This window comes from Coregonus lavaretus, assembly GCF_964263955.1.
Source record: "Coregonus lavaretus genome assembly, contig: HAP1_SCAFFOLD_625, whole genome shotgun sequence".
In the NCBI taxonomy this organism is placed as follows: Eukaryota; Metazoa; Chordata; class Actinopteri; order Salmoniformes; family Salmonidae; genus Coregonus; species Coregonus lavaretus.
This window is the reverse complement of record NW_028161873.1, coordinates 106,751-117,065: the sequence shown is the minus strand read 5'-3', so window position 1 is coordinate 117,065 and position 10,315 is coordinate 106,751. Positions and strand designations below refer to the sequence as shown.

The 10,315-nt window shown below is 44.2% G+C and overlaps 1 long non-coding RNA gene across 1 annotated transcript; it reads right to left on the bottom strand.

Annotated features, from left to right (window-relative positions):
* Positions 1 to 2,397: 2,397 nt before the first annotated feature.
* LOC311119975 lies at positions 2,398 to 9,891 on the bottom strand. The gene is made up of 3 exons (XR_014612056.1): positions 9,747 to 9,891; positions 3,347 to 3,393; positions 2,398 to 2,736 (listed from the first exon to the last, which is right to left on the bottom strand). It is a non-coding gene; the product is annotated as an uncharacterized lncRNA (long non-coding RNA).
* Positions 9,892 to 10,315: the final 424 nt, after the last annotated feature.

Here is a 10,315-nt window from a genome sequence, read left to right as displayed (position 1 = left end):
GTATGTTTAGTCAGTGTGTGTCCAGTGTGTGTGTGTGTGTGTGTGTGTGTTCAGCGTGTGTGTGTCCAGTGTCCACTGTGATTAGTGTGTGTGTGTGTGTGTGTGTGTGTGTGTGTTCAGTGTGTGTGTGTGTTCAGTGTGTGTGTGTGTCCAGTGTGTGTTTGTCCAGTGTGTGTGTGTCCAGTGTGTGTGTGTGTGTGTCCAGTGTGTGTGTGTGTCCAGTGTGTGTGTGTGTGTGTGTCCAGTGTGTGTGTGTGTCAGGTGTGTATGTGTGTGTGTCCAGTGTGTGTGTGTGTGTCCAGTGTGTGTGTGTGTGTCCAGTGTGTGTGTCCTGTGTGTGTGTGTGTGTCAGGTGTGTGTGTCCTGTGTGTATGTGTGTGTGTGTCCAGTGTGAGTGTGTGTGTGTGTGTGTGTCCAGTGTGTGTGTGTCCAGTGTCTGTGTGTGTGTCCAGTGTGTGTGAGTGTGTGTGTCCAGTGTGTGTGTGTGTGTGTGTGTGTGTGTGTGTAAGCGTGTATGTGTGTGTGTCCAGTGTCTGTGTGTGTGTGTCCAGTGTGTGTGAGTGTGTGTGTAAGTGTGTATGTGTGTGTGTCCAGTGTCTGTGTGTGTGTCCAGTGTGTGTGAGTGTGTGTGTCCAGTGTGTGTGTGTGTGTGTGTGTGTGTCCAGTGTCTGTGTGTGTGTCCAGTGTGTGTGAGTGTGTGTGTCCAGTGTGTGTGAGTCCTGTGTGTGTGTGTGTCCTGTGTGAGTGTGTGTCAGGTGTGTGTGTGTCCAGTGTGTGTGTGTCCAGCGTATGTGTGTGTGTCCAGTGTGTGTGTGTGTGTGTTTGTGTGTGTCCAGTGTGTGTGTGTCCAGTATGTATGTGTGTGGGTCCAGTGTGAGTGTGTGTGTGTGTTCGGCATATGTGTGTGTGTCCAGTGTGTGTGTGTGTTTGTGTGTGTCCAGTGTGTGTGTGAGTGTGTGTGTCCAGTGTGTGTGAGTCCTGTGTGTGTGTGTGTCCTGTGTGAGTGTGTGTCAGGTGTGTGTGTGTCCAGTGTGTGTGTGTCCAGCGTATGTGTGTGTGTCCAGTGTGTGTGTGTGTGTGTTTGTGTGTGTCCAGTGTGTGTGTGTCCAGTATGTATGTGTGTGGGTCCAGTGTGAGTGTGTGTGTGTGTCCGGCATATGTGTGTGTGTCCAGTGTGTGTGTGTGTTTGTGTGTGTCCAGTGTGTGTGTGTGTGTGTGTGTCCAGTGTGTGTGTGTGTGTGTGTGTGTCCAGTGTGTGTGTGTGTGTGTGTGTCCAGTGTGTGTGTGTGTGTGTGTGTGTGTGTGTGTCCAGTGTGTGTGTGTGTGTTCAGTGTGTGTGTGTGTGTCTAGTGTGTGTATGTGTGTTCAGTGTGTGTGAGTTCAGTGTGTGTGTGTGTCTAGTGTGTGTGTGTGTGTGTGTGTGTCCAGTGTGTGTGTGTGTGTGTGTGTGTGTGTGTGTGTCCAGTGTGTGTGTGTGTGTGTCCAGTGTGTGTGTGTGTGTGTTCAGTGTGTGTGTGTGTCTAGTGTGTGTATGTGTGTTCAGTGTGTGTGTGTGTGTGTGTGTGTGTGTTCAGTGTGTGTGTGTCCAGTGTGTGTGTGTGTGTGTGTGTGTCCAGTGTGTGTGTGTGTGTGTGTGTGTTCAGTGTGTTTGTGTGTGTGTCCAGTGTGTGTGTGTTTGTGGGTGTTTAGTGTGTGTGTGTGTGTGTGTGTCCCCAGTGTGTTTGTGTGTGTGTGTCCAGTGTGTTTGTGTGTGTGTGTGTGTGTGTGTCCAGTGTATGTGTGTGTGTGTGTGTGTGTGTGTTTGTCCAGTGTGTGTGTGTATGTGTGTTTGTGTGTGTCCAGTGTGTGTGTCCAGTGTGTGTGTGTTCAGTGTGTCTGTGTGTACAGTGTGTGTGTGTGTGTCTAGTGTGTGTGTGTGTGTGTGTGTATGTGTGTTTGTGTGTGTCCAGTGTGTGTGTCCAGTGTGAGTGTGTCCAGTGTGTGTGTGTCCATTGTGTGTGTGTCCAGTGTGTGTGTGTCCATTGTGTGTGTGTCCAGTGTGTGTGTGTCCAGTGTGTGTGTGTGTCCAGTGTTAGTGTGTGTGTGTGTCCTGTGTGGGTGTCCAGTGTGTGTGTGTGTGTGTTCAGTGTTTGTGTGTCCAGTGTGTGTGTGTGTGTGTGTCCAGTGTGTGTGTGTGTGTGTGTGTGTGTGTCAGTGTTACCATGGTTATTATTTACAGGGACACTGAGGCGTCAAACCAAACATTAAACCCTGGATAGAGGGGCTCAGTGAATGTGGAGTGGAATGTGTTCAGGTGGGTCAGTGTGTCAGAGGAGACTCTGTAGAAGGACAGAGTGCCGGCTGGCCAGTCCAGATACACTCCTACTCTGTGGGAGCCGGAGGAGGGGATGTCTATGGTAGTGGACTTATTATTGTGCCTGGCAGAGTAACTGTTGTCAGAGCAGTTCAGACTCCAGGACTTGTCATTCCATCCAAGCCAACAGTCCTCAAGCCTTCCTCTCCTGCTGATTCCTTTATATGTCACTCCTACACCAGCCCCTCTCCCACTCCACTCTACCTCCCAGTAACAGCGCCCAGTCAGACCCTCTCTACACAGCACCTGTCTCCTGTCCTCAAATCTCTCTGGGTGATCAGGATACGGCTGCTTCTCTCTCCTCCATGTCACCTTTCTGTTCTCCTCAGACAGAGAGAGGCGTCTGTGTACTGTGTTTAGGTCCAGTGTGAGATCACAGACATCTGATGGATGAAACCAGACACAATATTAGAAATCATCATCATTCACATTAGAATGTTAACTCACTTTTCACTAATTCATTTAATGTAGATGTTTCTAGGTATCAAAAGGAGAAGTTAAGGTAACTTGAGACTTGTTGAATGATCATATGTTATACTGTATGGTAATATAAAACACACTTATTCCCATTAATTACACACACACACACACACACACACACACACACACACACACACACACACACACACACACACACACACACACACACACAAACACACACACACACTGAACACACAGACAAACACACAAATCCTGAACACACACACAAACACACTGGACACACACACACATTTCTAAAGTAACACAAACACGCCACACACACATACACACACACACACACACACACACACACATCCTGAACACACACACACACAGACACACACATTGTCAAAGCAACTCTTTGTAAACTTTGGTGTCCCTGATTTGTGCTTCTGTAGAACTACAGCTGATATTTAATATGACCAAGTAAGTAATGATGGTGGTCTTTGACTTTGACTTCACTTGAATTAAGACTTATTCTTAGTCATATTCTTCACAGCAGTCAACACTCACATTTTCTAAGTCCAGGTTTCATTGTGTTCTCTCCACCATGTTCCACACTGTAGCGGTAAGCAGAAGAACAGACAGTCATTGAGGGATACAACTGAACTCACACACACACACACACACACACACACACACACACACACACACACACACACACACACACACACACACACACACACACACACACACACACACACACTGGACACACAAACTGTATACACACACACTGGACACAGTGTGTGTGTCCAGTGTGTGTCCATTGTGTGTGTTTGTGTGTGTCCAGTGTGTGTGTGTGTAAGTCAAGTGTGTGTGTGTGTGTGTCCAGTGTGTGTGTGTGTGTGTGTCCAGTGTGTGTGTGTGTGTGTGTGTGTGTGTGTGTGTGTGTGTGTGTGTGTGTTTGTCCAGTGTGTGTGTGTGTCCAGTGTGTGTGTGTGTGTGTGTGTGTGTGTGTGTTTCCAGTGTGTGTGTGTGTGTGTGTGTGTGTGTCCATTGTGTGTGTGTGTCCATTGTGTGTGTATGTCTAGTGTGTGTGTGTGTGTCTAGTGTATGTGTGTGTGTCTAGTGTGTGTGTGTTTGTCCAGTGTGTGTGAGTGTGTGTGTGTGTGTGTGTGTGTGTGTGTGTGTGTGTGTGTGTTCAGTGTTTGTGTGTGTGTGTCCAGTGTGTGTGAGTGTGTGTGTGTGTGTGTGTGTGTGTGTGTGTGTGTGTGTGTGTGTGTGTGTGTGTGTGTGTGTGTGTCCAGTGTGAGTAAGTATGTGTGTTTGTGTGTGTCCAGTGTGTGTCCAGAGTGTGTGTGTTTGTGTGTGTGTCCAGTGTGTGTTTGTTTGTGTGTGTGTGTGTGTGTCCTTTGTGTGTATGTGTCCAGTGTGTGTGTGTTTGTGTGTGTGTCCAGTGTGTGTTTGTATTTGTGTGTGTGTCCGGAGTGTGTCCAGTGTGTGTGTGTGTGTGTGTGTGTGTGTGTGTGTGTGTGTGTCCAGTGTGTGTGTGTGCGTGTGTGTCCAGTGTGTGTGTGTGTGTGTGTCCAGTGTGTGTGTGTGTGTTTGTCCAGTGTGTGTGTGTGTGTCCAGTGTATGTGTGTTTGTCTAGTGTGTGTGTGTTTGTCCAGTGTGTGTGTGTGTCTAGTGTGTGTGTGTGTGTGTGTGTGTCCAGTGTGAGTGTGTGTGTGTCCAGTGTGTGTGTTTGTCCAGTGTGTGTGTGTGTGTGCGTCCTTTGTGTGTGTGTGCGTCCTTTGTGTGTGTGTGTGTCCTTTGTGTGTGTGTGTGTGTCCAATGTGTATGTGTGTCCAGTGTGTGTGTGTGTCCAGTGTGTGTACTGATACACGTGCACACACTCACACTGGACACACACACACACACACACACACTGGATAAACACACACACACACACACTGGACACACACAGACACACACACCGGACACACACACAAAGGACACACACACAAACACACACACACACTGGACACACACCCACACACACACACACAAACACACACACACACTGGACACACACACACACTGGACACACACACACACACACACACACACACACACACACACACACACACACAGTCTTTATATAACTTAGTCCAAGTGGTGGTCAGAATGTTTGTCTTAACTAGCCTGATAACTCCAACATGTCTGATATGAACATTGACATAAACCCTCTACATCAGGGGTGTCAAACGTCCGGCCCGCGGGCCGGATCAGGCCCGCAAACGGGTTTAATCCGGCCCGCGAGATGATAAAAAAAATAAAAATAAAAAAAAACAAAAAACTCACCTACATATGTAAACAATCAAATGTGTCAGAGACTGGTGAGTTGTCACATAGAAAGTAGGACCTCCTCCCGGGATCCTTTGATGAAAGGATATATATTGATGGGATCCACAATCAGATCGCAGCTGGGTTTGAATCAAGTATTTTCTGGTGGTCAACAATTAATAAAAATGTAGATTGGATAAATTATATCTAATATAACCAGCAAAAGATTTATAAACCACACTCGTGATGCAATAAAGGGATTAGCTGAGCAGACAGCGGCAACTAGCTTAATGACATGGCAGAATAGAATAGCTTTAGATATGCTTGTGGCTGAGCGGGACGGGGTTTGTGTTCTGTTTGGATATATGTGCTGTACTTTCATCTCCAACAATATAGCACCGGACAGGCCCGTGACCAAAGCGCTTGAGTGACCATCACCACGCTGGCGAACGAACTGGTTGAGAACTCTGGTATTGATAGCTCCATAAACGGTTGGTTTGATAACATATTTGGTAAATGGAAAACTATTTTTTGTAACTATTCTGGGTGAAGTTATAGCTTCTATGGGTATACTTGTTCTTTGTGGATGTTGTCTTATTTCCTGTGTCTGAGGGTTGGTTAGAAAAGGAGATGGAGAAGGTGGTTTCCAAACAGATGGTGAGATACGGCCCAATCCCGGACTCCGACCTAAGGAATGAAGGATATGACCTACCAGGCTTGGTGGAGTGACACTCTAGAGGGTGTCTAAAGGGGGCCAAACATTTACTTCCCTGTTGGTGTTTTATGTTTTAATAATCTGATGTTTTGTGTTCTATTAATCCTGTGTTTTATGCTTTATTAATCAAGTTAACCATTGTGAATGTTTGTCTTTCCCTATGTGAAGGTTTGAAGTGCCTGGGTGACTTGTGGCCAACCGTTTGCAAGTTGGGTGTAGATGGAAGGACTGAAGGCCTTTTATTATCAAATTGTCTATTAATAAAAGTGTTTATTTTTGTTTGTATTGTATTTTAATGAGTGACACCCTAGAGGGCGTCAAAAGGGGGAATTGTTGGGTTCTATTTTTCTCATAATTGGATCTGTATGTGATGAATAGCTTGGAAGGAATGCATTAATGAACTGTACTGATATAAATTGTTTCACATAACAGGCTGTTATTCATGTAAGGAACGTTAGGGGCTAGGATGAGATAAGACTTGTATTTCTCACAGATACGAACACTCTCTCTTTGTAGTCTGTGAAACTGTCCTTGAACATGGGTACATGGAGTACAGTGGAATGGTGTCTTTTGGGTGCTGACTCCACAGGTTATAATGATAGCAACTTATGCCTGGAAAACAATGTGCAACAAATGAAATGCCGAGGAGTTGGGACCAACCCCTGCGCCAACGGATTGGCTGAACCACACTCAGTCCTTTGCTCTGGTTGGCCAACAGAAGAAGTGGAGGCTTTCTGTCAGAGTATTTGAAGAAGAACTTAGAACAATGGATCAGTTCTCTGTCTGCCCTGCGTGGTTTTTCAGTGAGCCCGTATACGAACCTTCATACTTATCATACATACATTTTGCATATAATAAATTTAGCTTGGATTGAATATCTCTTGATTATGTTTTCTCTTATTCCAATACCAGATTTGAATTACGCAATTTCTAACAGTCTCAACACTGTAACGAACTCCGTCGTTGTTCCCCAAGATCACCTCAGACCACTCTGCGCGCAACTGGACAATATGCTTGGCGCCACACCGTACGTGGACACGGACAGTTCTGTACGTGGACGCGGACAGTTCCAGAACGCGGACATGAGCAGTGCCACACAATAAACTAAACCCAGTCTTTACAGTGGCTTACATTAGTAATATTCATTTGCTATTATAATTATAATTATTATAACGTAAAACAAAATTATTACTTTTTTTATAACAATATTTTGAGATCTGGGCCCATATCCACAAAGTGTCTCAAAGTAGAACATTGGTCGTATAAGTGCTGAGAATAAAGACTTCTACTCTTATGGGTATACATTAAAGCTATGCATGAAGCCTCTAGTCCAGGGGTGTCAAACGTCCGGCCCACGGGCCGGATCAGGCCCGCAAACGGGTTTAATCCGGCCCGCGAGATGATTAAAAAAAAAATAATAATAATAAAATAAAAAATGTGTTAAGTATAAAAATGCGCTGAAATTTTTCAATAAAATAAACTGCTGTTCCAATTGTGTCCACTGGATGGCGCAATAGCAATTGTGTTAAGCAAGCAAACTGTTTATACCGGGGCAGAGCAAGTAGGTCAAGCACGTGCAGCCAATGAGCTACTTTGTTTTGCCCGCTATATTTATTACGGCTTCTACTTTTAACATTATGTGCTTTGGCACCCTCATTGCCCCAATATGTCTCTGTCAAAAAAGAGAAAAGTGGACGCAGAGTGCAGAGTGTTCCAAGAAAAATTGTCATCCTATTTATTAACGGAATTATAATAATAATAATAATAATATGCCATTTAGCAGACGCTTTTATCCAAAGCGACTTACAGTCATGCGTGAATTGAATGGGAAAGCTGTATGTTTGGTGTGTTCAGAGCATGTTGCAGTGCTGAAAGAATATAACCTTCGTCACCACTATGTGAGTCTTCATGCCGACAAATATGACAACTTTCAAGGACAGCGGAGATGAGAGAAGGTGAATGAACTGTTGGCGGGTCTGAAGAAACAGCAGTCTGTGTTTACTCACAGCCGAGACATCAGTGACGCTGCAGTGAAAGCTAGCTACCTCATTGCTAATGAAATCGCAGTGGCTTCAAAACCATTTAGTGAGGGTGAATTTGTAAAAACATGCATGATGAAGGCAGCGGAGATTGTGTGCCCTGAAAAGCGGCAGGCTTTTGCAAATATCAGCCTGACAAGAAACACAGTTGCAGACAGGATTTCCGATCTTTCAGTGGATTTGGACAGCCAGTTGAAGCAAAAAGTAAAGTCATTTATTGCGTTTTCGGTTGCAATTGATGAAAGCACGGACATTACAGATGTTGCACAACTGGCCATTTTCATCCGCGGAGTTGATGACACATTGACCGTCACCGAGGAGTTCGTGGAGTTGGTGCCGATGACAGATACAACGACAGCAGCTGATATTTTTACCGCACTCGTCGGCGCGCTGGACAGGGTCGGAGTGGACTGGTCCTGCGCTGTCAGCCTGGCTACAGATGGTGCGCCCTCAATGATCGGGAAAAAAGCAGGCGTTGTGACAAAGTTCAGAGAGAAAGTGCAATCTGCAAATGGAGGATGTGATTTTTTGACTTTTCACTGTATTTTGCACCAGGAGGCTTTGTGTTGCAAGTCATTAAAGATGGATAACGTCATGAAGGTGGTCATCCAAACTGTTAATTTCATCCGATCCAGAAGCCTGAATCACCGTCAGTTTGACAGCCTTCTCAGAGAGAAAGACCACATCTATGGCCTGCCATACCACACTGAGGTAAGATGGTTAAGCCGAGGTGCTGTGCTGAGGCGTTTCTTTGATTTACGAGAAGAAATTGAACAGTTCATGGAAGAACAGGGCAAACCAGTTTTAGAATTTCATTCCGCAGAATGGATGCAGGACCTTGCATTTATGGTGGATGTTACAGAGCACCTGAATAACTTGAACAAACAGCTGCAAGGGCGCAACAAAGTTGTCACGCAGTATTATGACAGCATACGTTCTTTCAAGTTGAAGCTGTCATTGTGGGAGACGCAACTTGCCGGTGGTGATGCAGCTCACTTCCCCTGTCTGAAAAATGTGTGCGCGACCCAACATGTGGCAGACATGAAGCGGTTCAAAGATAAAATAACGGGACTGTTACGGGAGTTTGAGCAACGCTTTCAGATTTATGTTTATATGTTTTTATGTTGATGTGCTATTGTTTTTAATTGATTTTATTTTATTTGTATATTTAACCTATTCTTGACTCTGTGGTTCTTGCACTTGTTTGGGGAACAGGATTTCATTATTTTTATCTACATTTCTGCCGGAGAAATGACACCCTGATATAGTTCTGTGATCTGTGATATACTTCTGTGAATCACTGAGGCATTGTGTGTTTGTGTGTTCTTTGTCCTCAGAACTTTCAAATAACTTGAGGTGTTTTATGATTAATAGTGATGTTGTGCTTTTGGACACTGTCCTCAGGCTCCAGCTTTATGTTTATATGTTTTTATGTTGATGTGCTATTGTTTTTAATTGATTTTATTTTATTTGTATATTTAACCTATTCTTGACTCTGTGGTTCTTGCACTTGTTTGGGAACAGGATTTCATTATTTTTATCTACATTTCTGCCTGAGAAATGACACCCTGATATAGTTATGTGATCTGTGAAACAGTACTGTTAATCACTGAGGCATTGTGTGTTTGTGTGTTCTTTTTCTTTAGAATTTTCAAATAAACTTGACGTGTTTTATGATTAATAGTGATGTTGTGCTTGTACTATTTTGGACACACTGTCCTCAGGCTCCAGCTTTATGTTGTATGTTGATCGTATTAAAACAAAGAAAACAATCTGAAGTTGTTGTTTTTAAGTTATATATACCATGATTTTTCCGGTCCGGCCCACTTGGGAATAGATTTTCCTCCATGTGGCCCCTGAGCTAAAATGAGTTTGACACCCCTGCTCTACATACTTGAGTTTCTCCAGTCTGCAATGTGGATCCTCCAGTCCAGCAGAGAGCAGTCTGACTCCTGAGTCTCCTGGGTGATTGTAGCTCAGGTCCAGCTCTCTCAGGTGTGAGGGGTTTGACCTCAGAGCTGAGACCAGAGAAGCACAGCCTTCCTCTGTGACTAGACAGCCTGACAGCCTGCAAAGAGTCAAATCATATTAAAATCACACTGCAATTCTTTGGTGGTGAAAATAGTGGCAGTATATTTTTTCAACATTTTCATTTATACCAGTGCCCTGAAACCTGCCATATATATGTCATTATTTGAAAAAATCATAATATTGCGTGTAGATATAAAAATGTATAGTACGAATATTTGAGTAGACTGACCAGAGCAGTTTAAAAAGCAGTATCAGTCAAAAGACAGACAGTGAGGTATCAGATTTAGATTGTATTGAGTATACAGTCCACACCATATCTATTTTGACAGTGAAGCTAACATTTTAAATGTGGCTCTATACTCCAACATTTTGGATTTCAGATCAAATTTTTCATATGAGGTGACAGTATATAATGTCACCTTTTATTTGAGG